Source organism: Sycon ciliatum, chromosome 2, assembly GCF_964019385.1.
Source record: "Sycon ciliatum chromosome 2, ocSycCili1.1, whole genome shotgun sequence".
NCBI classification, from domain to species: Eukaryota; Metazoa; Porifera; class Calcarea; order Leucosolenida; family Sycettidae; genus Sycon; species Sycon ciliatum.
Window position 1 is genome coordinate 46976941 of NC_088644.1, and position 23197 is coordinate 47000137.

General features: G+C 47.6%; 1 long non-coding RNA gene across 1 annotated transcript in view; it reads left to right on the plus strand.

The window, feature by feature from the left end:
* LOC135810920 (uncharacterized) overlaps nt 1-23197 on the plus strand; it is a 32130-nt gene that overhangs the window by 6211 nt on the left and 2722 nt on the right. The gene's annotated exons all lie outside the window — the stretch shown is intronic.

The window sequence follows — 23197 nt, forward strand, 5'->3', positions numbered from 1 at the left end:
TCAGGTGGTCATAGACCTTCTTCTTGTGTAAGTACTGACACATTCGACGTTCTGACACGTAGCTTCAACACATCCCCGTAGCTAGTAACGAGTTGGAAGGCTGTTGGCTAGCGCTACGGAGATGTGTTGAAGCTAGGTGTCAGGACGTCGAATGTCTCAGTACTCTGTCAGTTTTGTGCCTAGTTGTTGCACTTTCTGACTGTATATAGTATCTAGTTACAGTGGTGGAGAGTTACTCTTAACTCGTTTCCATATGTCCTTTTTCTTTTCTACATTTATTATTGGCTCAAAATCCGAGTTTCAAATAATAATAATAGTTTTGCAATCGGTACTTTCGCATGCAACAACGCAAATCCACACAATTCTGTAGACTTTTCTTTCTGAAATTCGGGTATTGAGACAATAATAAAAGTAGAAAGGAAAAGGTATGGAAACTTTCTGACTGTATATAGTATCTAGTTACAGTGGTGGAGAGTTACTCTTAAGGTGGCAGACTACCCGGAAATTCGCTGAAAATCGAATTTGTAAATTCATATTGAGTGCTACGTCAGTTGAAAGAGAATGAATAGCTGCAAATTCTCTGAAAATTGTGTCCCGGTCTGACCAGCCGTTCAAGAGTTATGGCCGAAAATGTGCCTTTGCAAGGAAAGATTTTTTTGTTGCACGCTGTCATTTGTTGGCAGCACTGTTTTTGAATCCGAGCAGACCGTGCGAAACTTGTCGTAGCATAGAACCACGCGAAAGTGTGCAGAATTTTGCTCCAAGTCCAAAAAATCACTTTAAAAAACCACGTATTGAGCTACACGGTGGCGGGCAAAGCCCGCCGCGGGGCAAAGCCCGCCGCCGAGCAGCAGGACTTTTGCCAGCACCCTCGTGACGTTGCAGATATGTGGCTTGATTATTGTAGTTGACATTGATATAGTGACTTTGGCAAGTTTGAGTCGTGTCAAAAAGTCAGGTAGGATTCAGTACTAGGCAGTAGTGGAACGTGAGTGATAGTCTTTGCCGGTTTCTGAGGGTATCCTGGATTTGGTGTGCAGCGCTGTGGAAATGGCTTGCTGTGGATGTCCGTAGCACGTGCTAAACCTAAAAAATTCAAAAATTGATTTGGGCCTGTGGGAGTCTGTGAGAGAACGCCCACTCGTTCCGTTGTGACCGATTCCAGGGCCACGTTGAGGGGCCCTACCCCACCACCCATGGCTGCTTCTGGACTTGTTTTAGGTTTGGGTCCCGGCACGGACAGAATGGGCACGAAAATGTGAACAAAATTGTAAATGCATTTGTTTGGCTCCTGGGTGGCTCGCACACCGTGGCACTATGCCGGAAATTTGATTTTTTCCGGCCCGGAAAGCCTGTCAGTGAGGCGAAAGAACTTGTAAATCATGTCCTGGGGGCCAGCATAGTGGAGTGTGTAGTCAAACTTTAACTCAAATCCATTGAGAAACACCAAAGTTACGGTCAATTGTATGCCATATGAAATTTATGGGTAGGCTGCCCCCTTGACTCGTTTCCATATGTCCTTTTTCTTTTCTACTTTTCCTTCTATCAAACGTTTTCTTTCCCTTTTCTTCAGGATAGTTGTGATATCCGTACTAGTGAGCTACCTCACGTGATAGATCATTATCTTTCTACTCCTCTATTCTAAGTTGTATCAGCTTTTCCGTTGTGCTGCTGAGCTTCTCTGTCGTTCTAGTTCGGCGTTCTAGCTTTGATCTTGAAGTCCACAGTTCCCCTTTTGTCCTGTCCTGAACTGCTCTGGTGTGATCATAATATTTGGCGACGAAGTCCTTGATTCAGCTGCCACGATGAGCACAGTAAAATCATCGAACCCGTTTGGTCTGGAACCGCCTGAGTCGGTTGGCCCTCGTTGGGAGAAATGGCTGGCTCGTTTCGATAATTATGTGATTGCAGCAAACATCACGGAAGACGAGCGGCAGAGAGCCCAGCTCTTGCACGGTGGCGGTGAGGACGTGTTTGACGTCTACCTCACCTTTGACTGCAGTAGCATTACAAGTTACGACTTGAAGGATGCTCTGACGGCTCACTTCAGTCCGAAGCGCAACAGGGAATACGAGGTCTACTTGTTCCGTCGTGAGAAACAATCTCAGTCGGAGACCCTTGATAGCTACGTAACTCGTCTTAGGCGTTTGGGCAAGCACTGTCAATTTGCAGATATGGACACAGAGCTAAAGTCTCATGTCGTACAGCACTGTGTGTCGTCGAAGGTACGTGAAAAGGCTTTCATACAGAGCAGCATGTCGTTGGCAGACCTCCTTACTTATGCACGTTCAGTGGAAGTCATGATGTCGTCTGTGGCAGCCGTGGCCGGGGCCAGCAGCTTCAGCAAGCCTGAACATCCCCAAGTCCATAAAGTGGAGTGGCGACACCCATCAAGTCGTGACCAGCCCAGTCCTTCCAGTAAGGCCGTTCGCAAATGTAGCGGATGCGGGGGGAAATGGCACGACAACCGCTCGGATTGCCCAGCATGGGGCAAGACGTGCAAGTCCTGCAGCAGGTCGAATCATTTCGCAAAGGTATGCCGGTCGAAGGCTGTGCATCAGTTTCCCGAGCAGAGAGCCCCGGAGTTCGCATCACCTGACCAGACGGCGGAATACAGCGCGGAGCTGCACCACACCAGTTGCTCTGGTCATGTGCGTTCCAACGTGGATCCTTATATGTGTAGTGTGAGTCTGGCTGGCACCCCTGTTGTGTTTGAGATAGACACCGGAGCGGCAGTAACAATAATCAACAAAGCGGAGTACCAGACACTGGCGTCAAAAGATACCAAGCAGCAACTCCCCAGTCTGGAGACGAATGACCTGCTGAGCCTTAGGTCGTATGCTGGCAAGATCATACCAGTTATTGGTCGTCTCATCTGCAATGCCCGTCATGCGAAGAACTCGGCTCAGCTGACAATGTTTGTCGTCGAGGGTTCTGGTCCGGGTAGAGACGCGCTGCAGACGCTAAAGCTCAACTGGAACCGAGTCTTCAATGTCACCGGAGATCTGAGCAGTGACCTCCTGAGCAAGCATCCTGATGTTTTCAAGCCCGGACTAGGCACCTGGAAGCACGGCAGTGTCAAGCTTGCAGTCGACCGCAATGATAGACCTCGCTTCCTGAAAGCTCGCTCTGTGCCTTATGCTCTACAGTCTGCCGTGGAGAAGGAGCTGGACAAACTAGTCGACAACAATGTCATTCAGCCAGTCGAATTCGCTGAGTGGGCAGCACCGATTGTGCCAGTTCTCAAGAGCAATGGTCAAGTCCGCATCTGTGGTCATTACAAGTGCACTGTTAACCAGGCAGCCAAGACAGATAAGTACCCATTGCCGAACATAGAGGATTTGTACGTGAAACTTGCTAATGGCTGTTGCTTCACCAAGCTGGACCTCAGTCAAGCTTATCTCCAATTACCACTGGATGAACAGTCTAAACTTCTTACCACCATCAACACCACGAAGGGACTGTTTGTGTACAACCGACTGCCTTTTGGTGTGTCTTCGGCCCCGAGCATATTTCAACGTATGCTCGACCAATTGCTAGCTGGAATACCAATGGTCGTGATCTACTTGGATGACATCCTTGTCTCTGGCACAACTCGTGAAGAACACGACAAACATCTGAACATGGTTCTGGAACGTCTCAACGCAGCTGGATTGCGTTTGAACCGCACCAAATGTTCATTTGCAAGGTCCTCTGTGACATTCTTAGGTCACATCATCGATGCATCTGGAATTAAGCCAACCAAGGAGAAAGTGCAAGATGTCATTGATGCAAGGGCTCCTAACGACGTGCAAGAGCTGAGAAGCTACCTCGGACTAATCAACTACTACCACAAGTTCATTCCTAACCTGAGCTCAGTACTTGCTCCGTTGTATGAACTATTGTCTTCCAAGAGTTGGGTTTGGTCTCATCGTCAACAGTCCGCATTCGAGAGTAGCAAGACGCTGCTCATTGACTCACCCGTCCGTGTGCATTACGACCCTAAACTACCAATTATTGTGAGCTGTGATGCCTCACCGTACGGCATTGGTGCAGTTTTGTCGCATGTTGTCAATGGCGAGGAGCATCCAGTAATCTTCGCATCGCGTACCCTGTCGTCAGCAGAACGAAACTACGCACAAATTGAGAAGGAAGGCCTCGCCATGGTTTTCGCTGTCAAGCGATTCCACAAGTGCCTGTATGGCCAATCATTCACTCTTCAAACAGACCACAAACCTCTGCGGGGTTTGTTCAGCGAGTGTCGGCCCGTTCCTGCTATGGCCAGTGGTCGTATTCAGCGTTGGGCGCTGATGTTAGCCAACTATGACTATGAGCTACAGTACAAGCCCGGCAAATCGAATGGAAACGCTGATGGTCTCAGTCGTCTGCCGGCACCAACGCCAGAATTCCAGGTCCCCGTGCCGGCTGAAACAGTTTTGTCAATGACTGTTTTGGACGAAACTCCCGTGACATCATCGAGCGTTGCGCAATGGTCTCGCCGTGATCCAGTGCTTGCATTAGTTCTTAAGTACGTCCAGGAAGGCTGGCCTAACGACGTGCATAGTGATTACCAAGTGTACTACCGTCGTCGAAGTGAACTCTCCATCATCGATGGCTGCTTACTGTTGGGGTCTCGCGTTGTCATTCCGCCCCAAGGCCGAGAAAAGTTACTGGAAGAGTTACATTTCAGCCATCCCGGCATAACCAGAATGAAGTCGCTCGCCCGCAGCTACGTCTGATGGCCATCGATCGATGCCGAAATTGAACTCAAGGTCCGCAGCTGTGAGCCATGTCAAGCAACCCAGAAGTCTCCAGCACTACAGCCATTGCATCCCTGGGAGTGGCCAGGCAAACCCTGGACCTGACTGCACATTGATTATGCAGGCCCTGTGGAAGGCAAGATGCTACTTGTGATCGTCGACAGCCACAGCAAGTACATCGACGTGCACGCCGTTCCATCTGCTATGTCGACAGCTACCATTGGCAAGTTTCGTGAGTGTTTCGCTACACATGGTCTTCCGCAACAGCTTGTCTCGGATAATGGCTCAGTGTTCACCAGCTCGGAGTTTCAACAATTCTGCTCAAGTAACGGTATCAAGCATACCTTGGTTTCACCCTACCACCCAGCAAGCAACGGTCTTGCTGAACGAGCAGTTCAAACAGTCAAATCCGGCTTGAAGAAATTGTCAGGTGCTGGTGAAGACCTAGCGTCACGGTTACAACGCTTTCTGTTTCATTATCGCTTAACGCCTCAGTCAACAACAGGCCAGTCACCATTTCAGTTGCTTATGAACCGCACGCCACGTTCTCGTCTTGACCTGACGTTTCCAGATACATCAGCACGTGTCTTGAACAGGCAAGGTGCTGCTGTTGACCGTCGCACAGCTCGGGCGTCGGATCTCTGTTGTGGTGATGCTGTTTGGGTGATTAACTTCACATCGACGCCTAAATGGATGCCTGGTGTGCTGGAAGAATGTCTTGGTCCAGCCACGTTTACTGTACGTCTGGATGATGGTCGCATATGGAAGCGCCATGCTGATCACAGTAGACGCCGTCTTCCGTCCGAGGGAGGAGAAATGCTACCCGAGAGTGCAGGCATATCCGACCGGTCATCACCGCCATCAACTTCAACTTTGGCAACTGCACAGCCGCCGTCACATGCAGATGCCGAATCACCACAGCCGTCACAGCCAGAGGTTGCCGCCAGCCGCCACGATGTGGAATCAACATCACTATCCTCTTCTGCATCTGATGCACCTTCTGCTGAATCTTCTACTCAGTCTTCTGCTATCTCTGTTAATTCTCCTAGCTCTAATCTGCGCAGGTCTACACGCTCAAGGAAGTCCCCTGATCGTATGAAATTGCAACTGCAGACCTGCTGGGTTTTGCGTCCAGCTCTCTGTTGATATTTGCAGTTCCTTAGTGTGTTACATTGAACTCGCTTCTCGTATCAGCAACAAATTATAGTGAACTCATTTCTCATACTATTGCTTATGTGTTCCTCATCTAATGGTTGAGGGATGTGATATCCGTACTAGTGAGCTACCTCACGTGATAGATCATTATCTTTCTACTCCTCTACTCTAAGTTGTATCAGCCGCGCATGATGTTCCGTTATGCTGCTGAGCTTCTCTGTCGTTCTAGTTCGGCGTTCTAGCTTTGATCTTGAAGTCAACAGTTCCCCTTTTGTCTTGTCCTGAACTGCTCTGGTGTGATCATAATATTAGTACAGGGAATGTTGGAAATTTGGAAAAACCCATAACTAGTCCAATGTACTTTTTGTCTTTCAACATTATTTGTAGGTTTGTGTTCTCTTTAAAATTATTATTATTATTATTATGTGCTTGTTCGCGTAGACATCAGCATGGCCTGCAGCTGCATTAATGGGCATGCGAATCATGCAAACCAGCCAAAAATGTTCGCATAAGCCACTTCGAATAGATACAAAAGACCATAACAGTTTCAAAAAAAAGAAGAAATATGCGAAAAGAAGACAAAAACTAGGGTGCCGACACCACTCGGGCACAGATGCCCACCCAACCGCTTCGGTCAGCAGCAAGGGCACGGAACGCCTCCAGATCGACTTTGCTTGACAAGGAAAGTCCAATCCGCTTGGCATCATCTTGTAGTAGCGTCGGTAGTGTGTGTCTTGGTCGTCCCCTCCAGCCCGCTGGACGAGGCTCTGCGAAGTACGCTCCCATGGCCAGGGATGGTGGGGAGTCAGCCGGGAGCCGGAGGACGTGCCCAAAGAGCCTCCACCTAGCTCTCAAGATGATAATGCGGAGAGGAACCGCGCCGGTACGCTCATAGAGCCTCTCGTTCCTAATCCGATTCGGGAACACAATGCCGATTAGCGCCCGCAGCTGTTTTCGGTGGAAGGCCTCAATACGGCTCAGCTGCTGTTTCGTTGGTGCCCATGTTGCACAATTGTAGCAGAGTACAGGGAGTACAAAGGCATTATAGAGCCGGATGCGGAGATCCTCCGAAACTAGCGACCTACGGATCCACAGCGTCCAGAGTTTACCAAAGGCAACAGTTGCCAGTTGCTGTCGCCGTAGCATATCCTCGGCATCACCTAATAGGGACCCGAGTTTCTTGGTGGTTCGCCACTCCTCCTCGATGCGATCAGTGTGCCGTTCGATGTGCGTGTGCTCTGTTTTGGTCTCATTCACTTTCAAATCCCATTCGAGGAGCTTGTTGGATATGGTTGGAAGGAGGGTCCTCAGCCTCTCACCATCGGTAGTCACGAAATCCACATCGTCGGCGTAGGCAGTTTCAGTTGGTAACCCCAGGGAGATATCGGCAGGGGGACGTGGTAGAAGAAGAGGCCGGACATCACGCAGCGCACCCTCAAGGTACACAATGAAAAGAACAGGAGACAACGAGTCACCTTGGGGTGTGCCGCGGAGAGTGGGGAATGACGGGCCCTTAGCGGATGGGAGTACAACCCGCAGTACGGTGTCCTGGAGGAGGTAACTGATCATTCGGATTTCATCCGGCTGCAAGAACGATCCCAGCACCGAGATGAGCCGTGGCCTGCTTATACAGTCAAACGCTTTTGACATATCAATGCCTAGGATATCCAGCGCACAGCGATAGCGTTGGCATCGAGCCGCCAACCATCGGTATGACCACACAACATCTGTGGTGCTTCTGCTGGGGCGGAAACCACTCTGTGTGTGTGCAACGAAGTTGTTGACGTCCTTGTTGATCCTCCGCAGCACAATCAATGATAGAATCTTCCTGAGCGCTGTGAGTAAAACCACGGGCCGTAGGTGAGCGACTGGTCCCCTTGATTTGCCAGGCTTTTGTAACGGAATAAGCGACCCACTACCGATGCTGTTCAGGGGCAGGCCTGTCTCGACGGCAGAGTTGAGGACCTGGGCGATATTGGAGTAGACGAGGGCAGGTGAGTACTTTAGCAGCTCCCCTGGCATGTTATCTGGGCCACTTGACCTGCCATTGTTCAACTTTCCAGCTGCCTGTGTCACCTCTGCCTCAGAAATGGGCCGCTCAAGCCGGCGGTACTGAATAGCGCAATCCTGGTCGGCAAGGCCTGGTCGCCGCAGCAACAGTGCACCAGGCTCCGGTGTGTACAGCTTAGAAAAGTGGTCGGTGATTTGGATGGCTACCGAGACTGGCTGTATTACTTGTCTACCCGCTTCATCATGCACAGTGATAGGCTGTTGTTTTTGTCGCTGGAGTAGATGGACTGCATGAAACATCTGTGCTGTATCCTTCTTTGCTTCTACTTCCCTCGCCCGAGCGTCCAGCTCATTCGATGCTAGTTCCTTTGCTCGCAGCCGGATTCGGTGTGAGAGGGTGTTCCGCCGATGCTTCAGATCAGTCACTTGCCGTGGATCCCTACTTGTAGTTATCAGCAGTCGTAACCGTTTTTTCTCTTCTGACCAGGAATGTAGCTGATCATCCATGAAACGCTGTTGCTTCTTTGGGGGCTGTGCCAGTCCAATGGTATTCTTTGCCGTTTGCTGGATGAAAGACGAGATCGATGTCCAGTGTGCTTCCGGTGTGGATGTGTCTACTGCGCCGTTGGCGATCCGATGGGTGAGTTGGGACTGGAAGTTTTGACGGCAGGTGTGCTCGCTCAATCTATGAACCTGAAACTTCTGAGCTTTCGCGGTTCTTTTTTTGTTGTTGTTATGTGCCCACAGACCATAGATCCTGCTCAGACGGGCGCGTGCGACAACGAGCCGATGGTCTGATTTCACCAGTGTCCCAGCATAGGATCGGGCATCTGTGAAAATCTGCTTCTGGTTGCTGCTACTCAAGATGAAATCTATTTGATTGTATATAGGGATAGAGCAACCGCCGTTTGGGTTGTGCCTCCAACCTGTCCAGGTTGTCAGATGCCTAGCTGGATGTTGAAAGGCAGTGTTACATGCAAAGAGATCAAACGACTCGCAGAAATCCGCTAGCATAGCTCCGCTGTAGTTACGACGTCCACGACCATATCGTCCGGTGCACGAGCCGCCTGAGTCATCCCTCTGGCCGAGTTTGGCATTGAAGTCGCCAGCGACGAGAACGAGCGAACTGGACCTTACTGAACCCAGGCAATCTCCGAGCGCTGAGTAGAACTCGTCGAGATGGACATCATCTGCCGCTACGCGGGTTGCCGTTGGCGCATACACATTGACGAGAGATAAAGTACTTCTCTTGGACAAATTGATTTGTATCGCAGCTACTCGGTCTGATACTGACCATATCCGATGAATACGTTCAAACAGGCTGTTGTGAATAGCGAACCCAAGCCCATAATGCCTGTTCGCCGTTGGTAAGCAGAATATCCTGTAGTCACCAGCTAGTTCGTCGCAGCCGTCCTTTATTTTAGTCTCTTGCAAACTGCAAATTTTATTAATAAAAAAAAACAAATTTAAAAAAACTACAGAAAAAGAAAAACTAAAAGTCAACACATAAAAGTCAACACATAAAAGTCCTTGACGGATACTTTAAAAGTCAACACTTCAACATAGGCGATAAAATGATTAAACTCATTAAAATAAAAACAAATAAAAATCAATCATACTGGAGAGGATATTAAACCAGCTCCTTCCATTCGTACTGGCACAGCTTCCCAACACCCAGGATGCGTTAGAAAGAGTTCAGCGCACGCTTGCAATGTTGGTCACACCGACACCAACACTGCAATAGTGTTATGCAGTGGGTCTATGTCCCTCTATTCCAATCCAGGAGGGAATTGAGTGTGTCATCGCCTTTTTTCAGCAACACCATGCCAATATTGATCTCCTGGGACTATCGATTCCTGATATCAAGGACCTTCTGTTATTTGTCCTTACTCACAATTATTTCCGTTTTGGAGATCAAGTCTACAGGCATAAGGAAGTTGTTGCCATGGGCAACCAACTCGCTCCTCCATTTGCTTTTATCTTCATGCACCGCGTCGAGACCTGTATGTAGGAGACAGCCACCCTCCAGCCATCTCTCAATGCGAGGTACATCGACGATACAATATTAATTTGCATCTATGGCTCAGCTGCTCTACAGGTATTCATTGCCCGCTGCAATAGCCAGCACCCTAATATCAAGTTCACTTACGAAGGCAGTGAATATGGACCGGTTCAATTTGATGTTACCCCTGACGACGGCACCATTACACATCGCCTGTACAGGAAACCTAGTGACAGTGGCGTCAACGTGGACTTTCATTCCCAAGTGCCTCGCTCCATGAAGTATGCGGTCGGTAAGCAGCACTTCATCAGAGCTCGAAAGAATTCGTCCCCACCGGCACAAGCCTGCGAGAGTCTCGGTATGACGAAGACATTGCTGAGAAACAACAACTATCCTGAGGCAATCATCGAAGAGATTTCTCAGAAAAGTTGCCACACCGCCCAACGACGTGAGCCATATACTTGGTCCACGTCAGCAATATTGTCGCTTATCTTTCAGCTTTGTTTATATGTCGCCAATGCTACTTGGCATCCCATTTCATCGCAACTTTGGTTAGTAAGTTAGTTTCCTAGTACCTGAAAGGTCTAGCTAGATTTCGAGTGGATTTCGAGAGCAACGGGTGGTTAATTTTGATTGACACAGTGCCGCATCAAAATAGATTATCTAGTTACGCTGTGTAGGCAAGAGCAGCGCAAGCCACAAGAAAATAATCGGCTACTCGGAATCAGCTCCATTTTGCTGAACAACCGAGATCGCTCACCTTGGGGATCGCTCGTCAAGCTGAGGTCGCACTTCCCTTGCCTCCAGGTCAACGCTCGGAGTACCCAGCGCGTCGTCGTGGAGATTTGCAAGTACATGTACTGTACGTGTCGTCGTCGTTCAAAATGAAATCTTGCAAAGAACGAAGTCTGATTTGAACCGCACAGGCTGTCGTGCTACCCATGCGAAGTCCTATAGAGAAGGCGATCGTCACGATCGACTTCTCTTTAGAAAATAGCCAGGGAGCGGAGAGGAAGAGAGATGAGCTTGCAAAAGCAAGAGAGTCGATCCCGAGCAAAAATATCTGTCACCAGCGCCGAGAGCAGCGATGAGGAGGACCGAATAAAGTATGAACCCTTCCTCGGAAAATAAATTCCTCATAGCTAGTTATAATAGCTATAAAGAGAACAAATTCTGCTGTCATCGCCACACTACAACAAAGTCATGAAGGTTTACCAAAATCGATTTTCTTGTCACAATCATCAGTGGAAAGCCGTGACTGAAGAGTAACCATGCTGAATCAATGATTAATATACATTCAATAATGTGTTACGAGAACAAAACAAAGTGCTAAAATAGAATGAGGGAAGGTGAGACAATAGAAGTGAAGTGAGAGCTAAGTGCAACAGGGGTGAGGAACTAATTACAACGCTAGAACTGTGTATTGAGACAAACAATCATGCTGTGAACCTACGAAAACAATCTTAACGCAACTACATGTTTCTTCTGCTTACAAAGATCAGGCTTATGCAAACGAATACAAACAGCCTCAAGTACTTTCAACTGACTAGCGTACCGTGCACGACAAAGAACAGAAAAACTAAAATCATCATACACCTGCAGACACTTAGGGTGAGACAACAGATGAAGAAAAACGGCAGACTTCTTACGATCACAATCACCATCCGATTCCTCGTCTCCACCAACCGCAACCTCGTCCTCCGTCTCATCTTCCAACTCGTCCTCAGTGTCGTCCCCCGTGTCATTCTCCTCATCCACACCGATCGGTCCCAGGCTCGCTTCATGTTGCTTAACCTCTGTTCGTTGACTCCTCCTTTGATCTTGATGGTAATTTGTTACCATTGTTGTTGTTGTTGTTATTGTTGTTGTTCCTGTAGTTGTTAAATCTTCTGTTTCCCAGTGTCTTCGCCGGTGCTTGACATCCAGTACTGTAAAAATTCATTGAATAATTAGCCGTTGATCGTCTTGGTCTTTGAATGTTGATCGTGTTGTTTTCTCTGTTGAATTCCGTTCCCTTCAGCTTTCTTTCTCCTTGTTCCTGTTCAGTGCTTACCTCCTCCATATTCACCTGTGCCACCGACCCCACAGACCCAGCCCCAGCACCGCCGATGACAGGTGCATGTGGCGGTTCCGGAGGAGGCAACGGCAACGACGGCGATGGGGGCATCACCTCATCGCAGCGTCCACTTTGGTCTTGAGCCAGATGTTCTTGTGGCGTACTCTCATGTGTTGTTATCGTGCATTGTGTTGTGGTGACGATGTGCACATTATCCATCTCCACGGTTCTCGATACGGGTAACGGAGGCACTATTGCCGACGACGGCAATTGTGCTAACGGTGGCTGTGACCGAGGGTTCTTAGGTGGCCTGCCGCGTTTGGGCCGCAGCGCCCGTGCCGAGCCAGTCAGCATGTGCAGTGGGACGTGCTGCTTGATACGTGCGTTCAGATGTTGAAGAGTCCTACCAACGTACCGACTACCGCATTGTCGGCACTCAAATTGGTATACCAATTTAGATGCGAGTTGGGTTGGTAAGACATCCTTCCTCACCGTGAACGCACGTACAGTTGTGAAAACGGGTACAAAATGTACCGCGTAGTACGTTTGTTGTACAATTTTCCGGACCACGCGACTCATGGATAATGAGAGGTTACCTTTCCAAGGGAGAGAAAGATACGTGGGACATTTGTCCGGGCCAAAACGTATTTCCTTACTATGCAGCCTTTCGCTCATGAGCTCCTTCAAGAGATCGTCGGGATACCCGTTCTTGAGAAAAACTGACTTTAGGAAGTCCAGTTCCTCAGCTAGTTTGGAAGAGGAGCAAATACGCTCTGCTCGATCCACCAAAATACGCTCTGCTCAAGAACATCTGGCTCAAGACCAAAGTGGACGCTGCGATGAGGTGATGCCCCCATCGCCGTCGTTGCCGTTGCCTCCTCCGGAACCGCCACATGCACCTGTCATCGGCGGTGCTGGGGCTGGGTCTGTGGGGTCGGTGGCACAGGTGAATATGGAGGAGGTAAGCACTGAACAGGAACAAGGAGAAAGAAAGCTGAAGGGAACGGAATTCAACAGAGAAAACAACACGATCAACATTCAAAGACCAAGACGATCAACGGCTAATTATTCAATGAATATTTACAGTACTGGATGTCAAGCACCGGCGAAGACACTGGGAACAGAAGATTTAACAACTACAGGAACAACAACAATAACAACAACAACAACAATGGTAACAAATTACCATCAAGATCAAAGGAGGAGTCAACGAACAGAGGTTAAGCAACATGAAGCGAGCCTGGGACCGATCGGTGTGGATGAGGAGAATGACACGGGGGACGACACTGAGGACGAGTTGGAAGATGAGACGGAGGACGAGGTTGCGGTTGGTGGAGACGAGGAATCGGATGGTGATTGTGATCGTAAGAAGTCTGCCGTTTTTCTTCATCTGTTGTCTCACCCTAAGTGTCTGCAGGTGTATGATGATTTTAGTTTTTCTGTTCTTTGTCGTGCACGGTACGCTAGTCAGTTGAAAGTACTTGAGGCTGTTTGTATTCGTTTGCATAAGCCTGATCTTTGTAAGCAGAAGAAACATGTAGTTGCGTTAAGATTGTTTTCGTAGGTTCACAGCATGATTGTTTGTCTCAATACACAGTTCTAGCGTTGTAATTAGTTCCTCACCCCTGTTGCACTTAGCTCTCACTTCACTTCTATTGTCTCACCTTCCCTCATTCTATTTTAGCACTTTGTTTTGTTCTCGTAACACATTATTGAATGTATATTAATCATTGATTTGGCATGGTTACTCTTCAGTCACGGCTTTCCACTGATGATTGTGACAAGAAAATCGATTTTGGTAAACCTTCATGACTTTGTTGTAGTGTGGAGATGACAGCAGAATTTGTTCTCTTTATAGCTATTATAAAATTGTTGTCTCCACGTCGATTATTTTCATAGCTAGTTGTTATTCTATACCTTACCTTCCATCGTACCAAGTTTTATCACTTCAAGTGCACGCGTTGATGTCCAAAGTCTAAGTTCAAATTGTCGAAAGATAAGCGACAATATTGCTGACGCGGACCAAGTATGAAAAAAGATGCCGCTATACTGAAGCTACACTTTCGCTCAGAAGACATTCAGCGGAAGGCGAAGCATTTAGTCGAGCGCTCGGGGTTTCCGCTCAATGTCGTGTCAGAACACACGCTCAACCCCAAAGATGCCCTTGTGAAGTCAGCATTGAATCCATCGAAGTGCAGCGTGACACAAGAATGAGTGAGGCGCCGAGAACAGCGAAGGCGAGGAAGGGCTCCACTCCTGCATCTCATGCTCCTCTGGTTTGCCGAGCTGCATGTGCGATTCCCCCGGCATTATCTATATGATGAAGTGTGCACTATGTCGAAAGCGGTATGCGGGTGAGACCCTCAGTCAGGGTCGCAAGAGACCCTTTCGAGGAACACCACTATGAAGCACGTCACAGGATGCTCGACAAACCGTGGGGTAAACACATGGCTACTGATCTCCAGCAGCACGGAGCCATCAAGAGCACAGCTGTGATTTTCATTGAGGCCCAAGTACTGGCCGTTGAGACACAGATGAACAGAAGGAAAATTAGAGTGTCCATCGAGATTCGAGAGCGTCGCCCGGAGATTAATATCTCCTTCGGATGGCCATTGAAGGCGCTAGTACCCTCACAGTGAAACTGCTAAATCTTGCTGTGTCTGTACAGGGTTGTACACACAATGATCGTGGTATACACCTTTGTACACACATTTCCTGCGCTTTATCTGCTGAGCTGTAGCATACCCACGTTTTCAGCGCATTTCTCCTTTTCGCTTGTACATGCAAATTCAGACACTGAATTGCATACGACTATTGTGTGAGAGTGTTTTTTACAATGGCTCTCGAATGCTTTCGTTATAAAAGGCAAGGTTCGCTCCTCGTACATTGTTCTGACGATAGGTAACTGGCCCGAAACGTAATTAATTTGTCAACATCATTATTAAAAGAATTTACATTTAAAGAGAGAATAGCAACTAAATGGAGCGGTTGTCAGTTGACAAACCCCCCTTTCATTTAAACACATTAAAGTTAAACCCTTTCCATGCCAGCATGTTTTCCATGCCAGCATGTTTTCCATGCCAGCATGTTGGCCACGCATCGTTCAGGCGCTGAGCTCACCTGGTCAAAACTGCACGCGCACCTCTGAACGAAATTTATTGCTATTTCACTGTACCTTGATGGATTTTCACGATCAATGGCTTGTTAGAAAGATCTGGACCACAGGAAGCCATTTCAGGGACACACAGCGCGACAAGCATACCAGGGCCACTTCTCCTCTCCAAGTCCCCCTACCATGCCTGAAAATAACAAAACGACTGCCTCTCATGTTTTCTTTCGTCTTCTTGCTCATTGTGAACTGATTTTCACGATTCAAACTGCGTTGGAAAGCTGAGATTCAAGCGCGTTTGTTGAAACTGACTGTGCACGCTCTGTCTCTAGGGGAAATCCCCTAGCCCACACGATGTCGCGAACAAAAATTTGAATCAATCGCCAAAAAGTGAAATTTGCGCATTTTGGCCGTTCAATTTGTCGCCGCTCGGTCATAACCCTGGAAAGCTGAGCTCAAGACCTTTCCAGCGGTGTCTCAACCTTAGCAGTCCGAGATATTTTGACGGAGTTACAACAGTTTGTACACTCGTCTATAGTGCACAGTACACATGTACTGTACAGTGTACATTGTACAGTGTAGGCAGAACGCGTACACGCGTCCGTGGCCAATCGACTCATACTAAAAAAACGTGTGTACGTGTCCATGGCATGGAAAGGTTTAAAGAGTCGGCGTGGAGAAAGCAATTTTATGTGAGCAAAAACGCTCATGCTCTGTGTTTGCACACAGCTAAATAAACAAACAAACAAACAAACAAAAGTTATAGATTTTAGCACTATGTTTGACACCTTTTATGTAATGCTGTGGCACTTCCTTTTTTGTTCACAATTTTAATTATGGTGTATAAAATGTTCTTTTTCGTTCACAGTACCCTCAGCTCCGATGCTATTCACTGATGAGCTTAGCACGAAAATCGATTTTGAATAACATAAAAATCCTTTAAAATTCCATTAACACGTTGTTGTCTGGCCATGTCTGCATCTATTATACTCTTTATTGCACTCATTAAAGTATTAAGAGAGCATGTCTGAGAATACCAACGTATGTGTGCAAGTGGATCTCTCCGATTTCGCTCAAAATTTGGAGGTAGGTTTCCTGTGGTGCGTGGATCGATTGTGCAAAGCCCTTGAAAAAGGTTCTGAAGGGAACCTTGAAATTTGCATACCCCTCAAAAATGGCCGAAATATCAAATTATTTATAGGTGTAGAAACGAGTCACGCCACAGCGTATACGAACAAGCTATGAACAAAACTCAATCAAGCCAACGTTGCCTCACCTTAGAAGAGTTCCTGGAGCAGTACCGCTTAGCCACGCCAGGATCCCAGAAGACGAGGTCCATCTCCCCCTGACGCCACAAATGATCGTCTTGAAAATAGCCAATTTACAAGCGCTGGCAAAACAGCCAGCTTTGTCCTCAATGGGCCAGAACTATACACCGGCAGATAGTAGAACACCTCTTATGGCGCTGAGGACATGTCCCCCATCTTCCTTTTGGGGTTTTCTTGAAATAAACCTTTTTTCCACTAGACCATGCTGAAATACGGCCAAAGTCATACCTGCGCAGGAAAGCTCGCCCCTCCGCGACGTCTCCTCAGCAATTTCTACTCCAACACTACTCCCAAGGCCGCAGAACAAATTGTATTGTTGGTCCTGACAAGGAAAAGCAGCGGTGATCACTTGTCACTCCAAACGACAAGCTTCTCCTTGCACCACCAATTTTGTGCGACTGTTGATGCAAAAGTGACTGAAAGCATGAGCGCATTTTTTGTTGTAGCAGTTGCAGGGCAGATTCCCACCACTACTTCAACAGGTGGTGGCTCCAAAGCATGCCTGGAACAAGCCATATCGAGGTTGCAAGCCACGTGCTACTTCGCCTGACGAGAGCGCATTGATTCGAACAACCCTAACGAACCAGAGGAAGCTGCTGCTCCTGCTAGTCCTAGGCCCGCAGTTGTCAGTCTGTTGGACTGGTTGAAAGCTCCAACAGCATCGGATTTGGCGAGACCACGAAAGATTAGTACCTTGAGCCAGCCGAAGGGATCTTTTAAACCTCCAACAACCAAGCACCAACCCAAAACTAAGACTCCTAGTCAACGTGTTCGCCAATTCCCAGAGGAGAATTTGGTTGTGCGATCTGGTAAACTTTATTGCAATAGCTGTCGCCATGAACTCGGTCCAGCGTCAAGAGTTTTGTTCACGTGCACATTGGTTCCACCAAACACAAACAAGGGAAGGAGCGTGCTGCTGAAAAGGCTGGTGTATCTACCTGGTTGCCAACAATGTAGAGGGGGCAACCCTTCCTGATAGTGTTCTCCTGTTCCGCATTAAGTGTGTGCGGGTGTTCTTGAGTGTTGGCATACCGATGAGCAAAATCGATGACTTGAGGGATGTATTGGAAGAGTATGGGGAGAAACTCACCAGCTGCCAGCATCTTGCCGATCTCATCCCCATGATCCGAGACCAGGAGAGACAAGAGTTGAAGAAACTCCTTAGGCCCCGGTCACACATGCATTTTTTTTGGCGGTTCCGCCAAAGCGTAACATCCGCTTCCGCCGTTGCCTCGGCAACGGCGGAGGCGTAAGTTACGCTTTGGCGGAAAGTTTGGATTTCGCTACGCCAAAAAATGCGAGCGGAGCCTCCGCTTTCGCGGATCCGCTTTGGCGGAACCTGCATGGTGATCAGCTTTGGAGTTTGGTGTGCTACTTCCGCACTGAGTTCTGCTGTTGTTTGGTTGCCGTTTGGTATTCAGTTTTCATATTGTTCTTCTTTGCCAATGAACTGTACGTTCTGGAGATCTCGCAAACAATACCGCATCGTTATGAGTGGATAATTGGTGAGGGAATCCAACTCATTGGCCTAGATCGCGGACGATCTCCAACTCTCTCCTTCTCTCTCCAAGCAATACGTCCACCAGAGTATGCAACACTAGGACTGCAACCAGGGAGTAGTAGAGTACTCTGCCACACCCTCACTGCAACTGCAGGCATCCACGCAGTTGCTGGGTCGATGATGGATCATGGAGGAGGCAACGACACCCTGCTATAAAACTATTAATTTGATATTGATGTAAACTAAACTAATATTGAAATACACCCATGCTGGGCCGCAGTGAATGTGCCCCAAATCCACGAGTGTACATGACAGGAGACATTCAGCAGCCTGTCAGCGATCACGATAGCTCTACTTGTACAAGCGAAGGTCGCTTCAACTCGTACAAGAAGGAGGCAACGACACCCTGCTATACAACTATTTGAATTTGATGTAAACCAAACTAGTAATATTCTAATACACCTGTACTGGGCCGCGCAGTGAATGCGCCCCAAATCCACGAGTGTACTTGACAGGAGACATTCAGCAGCCTGTCAGCGATCCACGATAGCTCTACTTGTACAAGCGAAGGTCGCTTCAACTCGGACAAGAACATCTAAAATTTCATGGGACGTGCTGCATTTGCATTCTCTCCGCCAAAGCGGAGCGTTGAGGAGCAGAGTAGTCTACATGTATGTGTTACTGCTGCATCGTGTGGTCCGCCAAAGCGGCTGCGGTAGTTCCGCTTTCCGCCTCCGCAAAAGCGGTGCAAGCTTTTCATGTGTGACCGCGGCCTAACGGGGAGGAACGTCGCTGTGATATTTGACGGAACGACAAAGGTGTGTGAGGCGATGGCGTTAGTGATTCGCTATATTGACGACAACTTCAATGTCCACCAAAAGCTGATACGCTTACAACTTGCAGTGAAGAGTCTCTCCGGCGGGGAAAAAGTTGCTCATACGTTGCTGAACACTCTGGCCGTTTTGTACCAGCTACCTCCTAAGCATGTTCTAGCTGCCATGCGTGATAGAGCGAAGGTGAATGATGTGGCGATCCGTAGCCTTCAGCCGCTCTACATCAATTTGTTTGATGTAGGTTGCTTCAGCCACACATTGGATCATGTCGGCGAAGCTGTGGTGACCGACCAGCTAGACACATTTGTATCTTCCTGGATTCAGCTGATTTCTAACAGCCCCAAGTCGCGGTTGGAGTGGAAGGCTCTGACAAATGTGAGCATGAAGACCTATAGCAAAACCCGCTGGTGGTTGAAATATGAAGTCATGGATCAACTGCTAAACCGTGTTCGGAGATGTGGTCGGATTTCTCCTTACTGCTGTCGAGACGCCTGGAGCTTTGCGCCGCCGAATGCGTGCTGTCATTGAGAACCTTGAACGTCGAGAAGAACTCCAAATCCAGCTTGCAGTGACGGTCGAGTTTTGCCGTCCATTCGTACAAGCCACGTCCAAGTTGGAAGGCGACGGTACACTTTGTCTTGTAGCTTACGAAGTTATCAGTGGCCTTCGCACCTTCGTGGCCATGCAGCCCATGCATTTGCCCTTGACGGAAGCCGTTGCTGCACAGCTAGGAGGCGCCAATCCTAACTACAGGGGGATCTGGATGGATACGGCTCGCCAATGCTTGCCACCTGCAATTGCCTACTTCAACATAAGTGAGAGAGACAGAAGACACTGAAATAGCAAGTCGTACTTGACTTGGTCGAGCTGAAACCTTGGCTGAAACCTTGGAATTCGACCGAAAATGGGCAAAGTGCAAAAAATGCAAAAATGCAAAATGTACCCCAAAATGCAAAAACATTCAGAACATAATTCGGACAGGCCTACTCACGAGATTTCAGAGTCACCTTCGTCAAGTGCGCTTGTTACTCGCCTTGAACGCCCGTTGCCATTGGTCTGGAAGTGATCACACTTGTGGTGTTACTGTGCTCAAGAACACGCTGACCGTGTTGTAGGCCTACGAACCGGGACTTTCCCTGACCATGTAGGTCGAAGACCAGTGAAATGATGATGAAATCACATTCTTTATGACATAATAAATCTCTCATGCAGTTCACACGACAGGTTCGTGCAGCCAGTTCTGCTCGCATACCAGTCAACACAAAGCGACCGGGCTAGCAGTTTTTGTCTAGCATCCACATAAAAACATTGACTTTTACTGTTGGACTATGTTCGGGATTGCAGGAGGTAAGTGTGAAAGATGAATAACTCTCCATGCTGTATGGGGGGGGGGGCATATTTCAACGGCTTGCTGCCATTGCAACATTCCTAGGACAGTTTGTGGGGTTCTCAGCAGATCAAGCAGGAAATACAGCTCATCTTACCTCTGCCATCATGGTCTGTTTCGAGTAGCGTTCTAGTCACGTTCGCGATCGATGGCCGCGTGTCGTGATCCACGAAGCGTCATCCTACGTCACAGAGCACGCGATCTCACCGTGCATCTTGCAATAAAATTCAAAAACTGCGCTCATGCTTTCAGTCACTTTTGCATCAACAGTCGCACAAAATTGGTGGTGCAAGGAGAAGCTTGTCGTTTGGAGTGACAAGTGATCACCACTGCTTTTCCTTGTCAGAGCCAACAATACACTTTGTTCTGCAGCCTTGGGAGTAGTGTTGGAGTAGAAATTGGTGAGGAGACGTCGCGGAGGGGCGAGCTTTCCTGCGCAGGTATGACTTTGGCCGTATTTCAGCATGGTCGAGTGGAACAATTCAAAAACGTTTTTTTCCAGAAAACTCCAAAAGGAAGATGGGGGACATGTCCTCAGCGCTACAAGCGGTGTTCTACTATCTGCCGGTGTATAGTTCTGGCCCATTGAGGACGTAGCTGGCTGTTTTGCCAGCGCTTGTAAATTGGCTATTTTCAAGATGATCATTTGTGGCGTCAGGGGGTGATGGACCTCGTCTTCTGGGATCCTGGCATGGCCAAGCGGTACTGCTCCAGGAACTCTTCCAAGGTGAGGCAATGTTGGCTTGATGGAGTTTTGTTCATAGCTTGTTCGTATACGCTGTGGCGTGACTCGTTTCTTCACCCATAATTAATAATGTGATATTTCGGCCATTTTGAGGGTATGCAAATTTCAAGGTTCCCTTCAGAAACGTTTTCAAGTGCTTTGCACAATCGATCCACACCCCAAAGGGAACCTACCTCCAAATTTTGAGCGAAATCGGAGAGATCCACTTGCACACATACTTTGGTATTCTCAGACATGCTTTCTTAAAAACTCAAAAACAAAAGCTGCAAGTTGTAGGCAAACACGTTGAACACAACAGGGAACACTTGTCACACTTTCACGAGGTGCCACACCAAACAACTATAACAATAACACATGCCCTCCCTGCCAGCATTCGTGACGTCTCCTCCCGACCTGCTTTCAAACAAGAAACCTGCTCACTGCTGATTAACTCAATCTGCTCCTGCAGCGCTCACCCTCTCCCATACTTGTAAAGTTCAAAGTGATGTAAATCACTTTCCAACTGTTTAACCCACAATCTCACCTTCTCATACATTTATCTCTTATTGGCGATGGTGCCATCGTGAGAATAAAGAATTCAAACACATTCTCCTTCTGTACACATAGTTCTGGATCTAGTTTACGAATAATACAGAGCTTCTAACACAGCAAGATGTAACTTAGACCTTCCTTGAGTTAAAATCGAAAAGATAATTATCATCACTATACAATTCACGACAACTAGCACTGCCTGAGAAATGACGCTTGATGGACGATGTCCGATCACTTAGCTCTGTCACCTTCGACGTTTGCCGTTGTTCTCCTTCCGTTGGGCTTGTTTGTTTGGTTTCTCCGGTTGCCAACTCCAACGTCCGTTGAAGTCATGGTCGTTTTCAGAGAGAAAGCGTTTGATAGAAGGAAGTGTCTACTGAATTGTGTGGAGTTGCGTTGTTGCATGTGAAAGTATCCATTTCGAAACTGGTTTTTCACCGTCTCCAAACTACCGCTTGAATAATGATAATAAATTATTTGTTTGTAATGAGTCGCGACACCACTTTCTCCTTTCACTCATAGATGTGTTTATCGCGGCAGTCGAAGAATGACCAACCTTGCTCAGTCAAATCCAGGAACTGGGCGAAGCAGCAGTCATTACATGGGTAATAAAACGAAATATAGTTTGCAAGACGAGCATTGCAAGCAAATGTTCTTTTCTTTTTCCGTAACTGACGATCGGTCGCCCTTTCGCTGCACACACTGCCAGCTGCTAGTCTCCACTATAGTGCACCTGTAATTGGTTCTTCCTTTTAAAAGTTACCCTGATAACCCAAGGGCTTTAGTTTCTACACATATTGCCAAAAAGAATACCAAACAGGTATGTTTAAGTCCGGTGGAGTCATAATCATAATGCCTCCGGTAATTCTAGGGTAGTTGAAATTTTGGTAGTTGTAGGGTAAATTGGTTCGTTTCTTTCATTTCAAATCATCAATGGCGCTCGATTGGAGTGTATCAATGTGTTTCTTGTTCCACATTTCAAAAAATTACCTCTGTCACTGCTAATGAAGGGATATCTCGCTCTGTAAAGCGTGCCTGAACGGCGGATGGGAAGACAAGTGACTCCACTCCACAAGCAATAGTGCCAAGTGTATAGCAATAGTGTCAAGTGTATAGCAATAGTGTCAAGTGTATACCAATAGTGCCAAGTGTATAGCAATAGTGCCAAGTGTATAGCAATAGTGCCAAGTGTATAGCAATAGTGTCAAGTGTATAGCAATAGTGCCAAGTGTATAGCAATAGTGCCAAGTGTATAGCAATAGTGCCAAGTGTATAGCAATAGTGCTAAGTGTATAGCAATAGTGCCAAGTGTATAGCAATAGTGCCAAGTGTATAGCAATAGTGCCAAGTGTATAGCAATAGTGTCAAGTGTATAGCAATAGTGCAATAGTGTTTATAGCTCACTGTACAAACTACTGTTATGCATGTTAACGGCAGCCCATTGTCACAAACCATACACATTTGGAAAGCTTTCTAGTCGTCTTTGCGATAGGTCTAGATTTGAGGGAGCGGTGACGAATAGAATTACAAAAATTCAAAAATACGCTCTCCGGCGAGCAGTTCAAACTTTGTGCTAGTGACTGGCTTCTTTAGAGGGGATTTCCCTTTGCTACAGCAAGTGGTGGTGGTCTTCAAACAAAGCTCTTGGATCTCAGCTTTGCATTGCAGTTACATTCGTGAAATTCAGTCTAGTTTGAGAGAGATGCCGAACAGAAATTTGTTATAAAGTTGATTTAAAAGCGATTCGAGGACATGTAAGGACATATTCTAGAGCACATTATATTTCACCCTGGCATGCCTA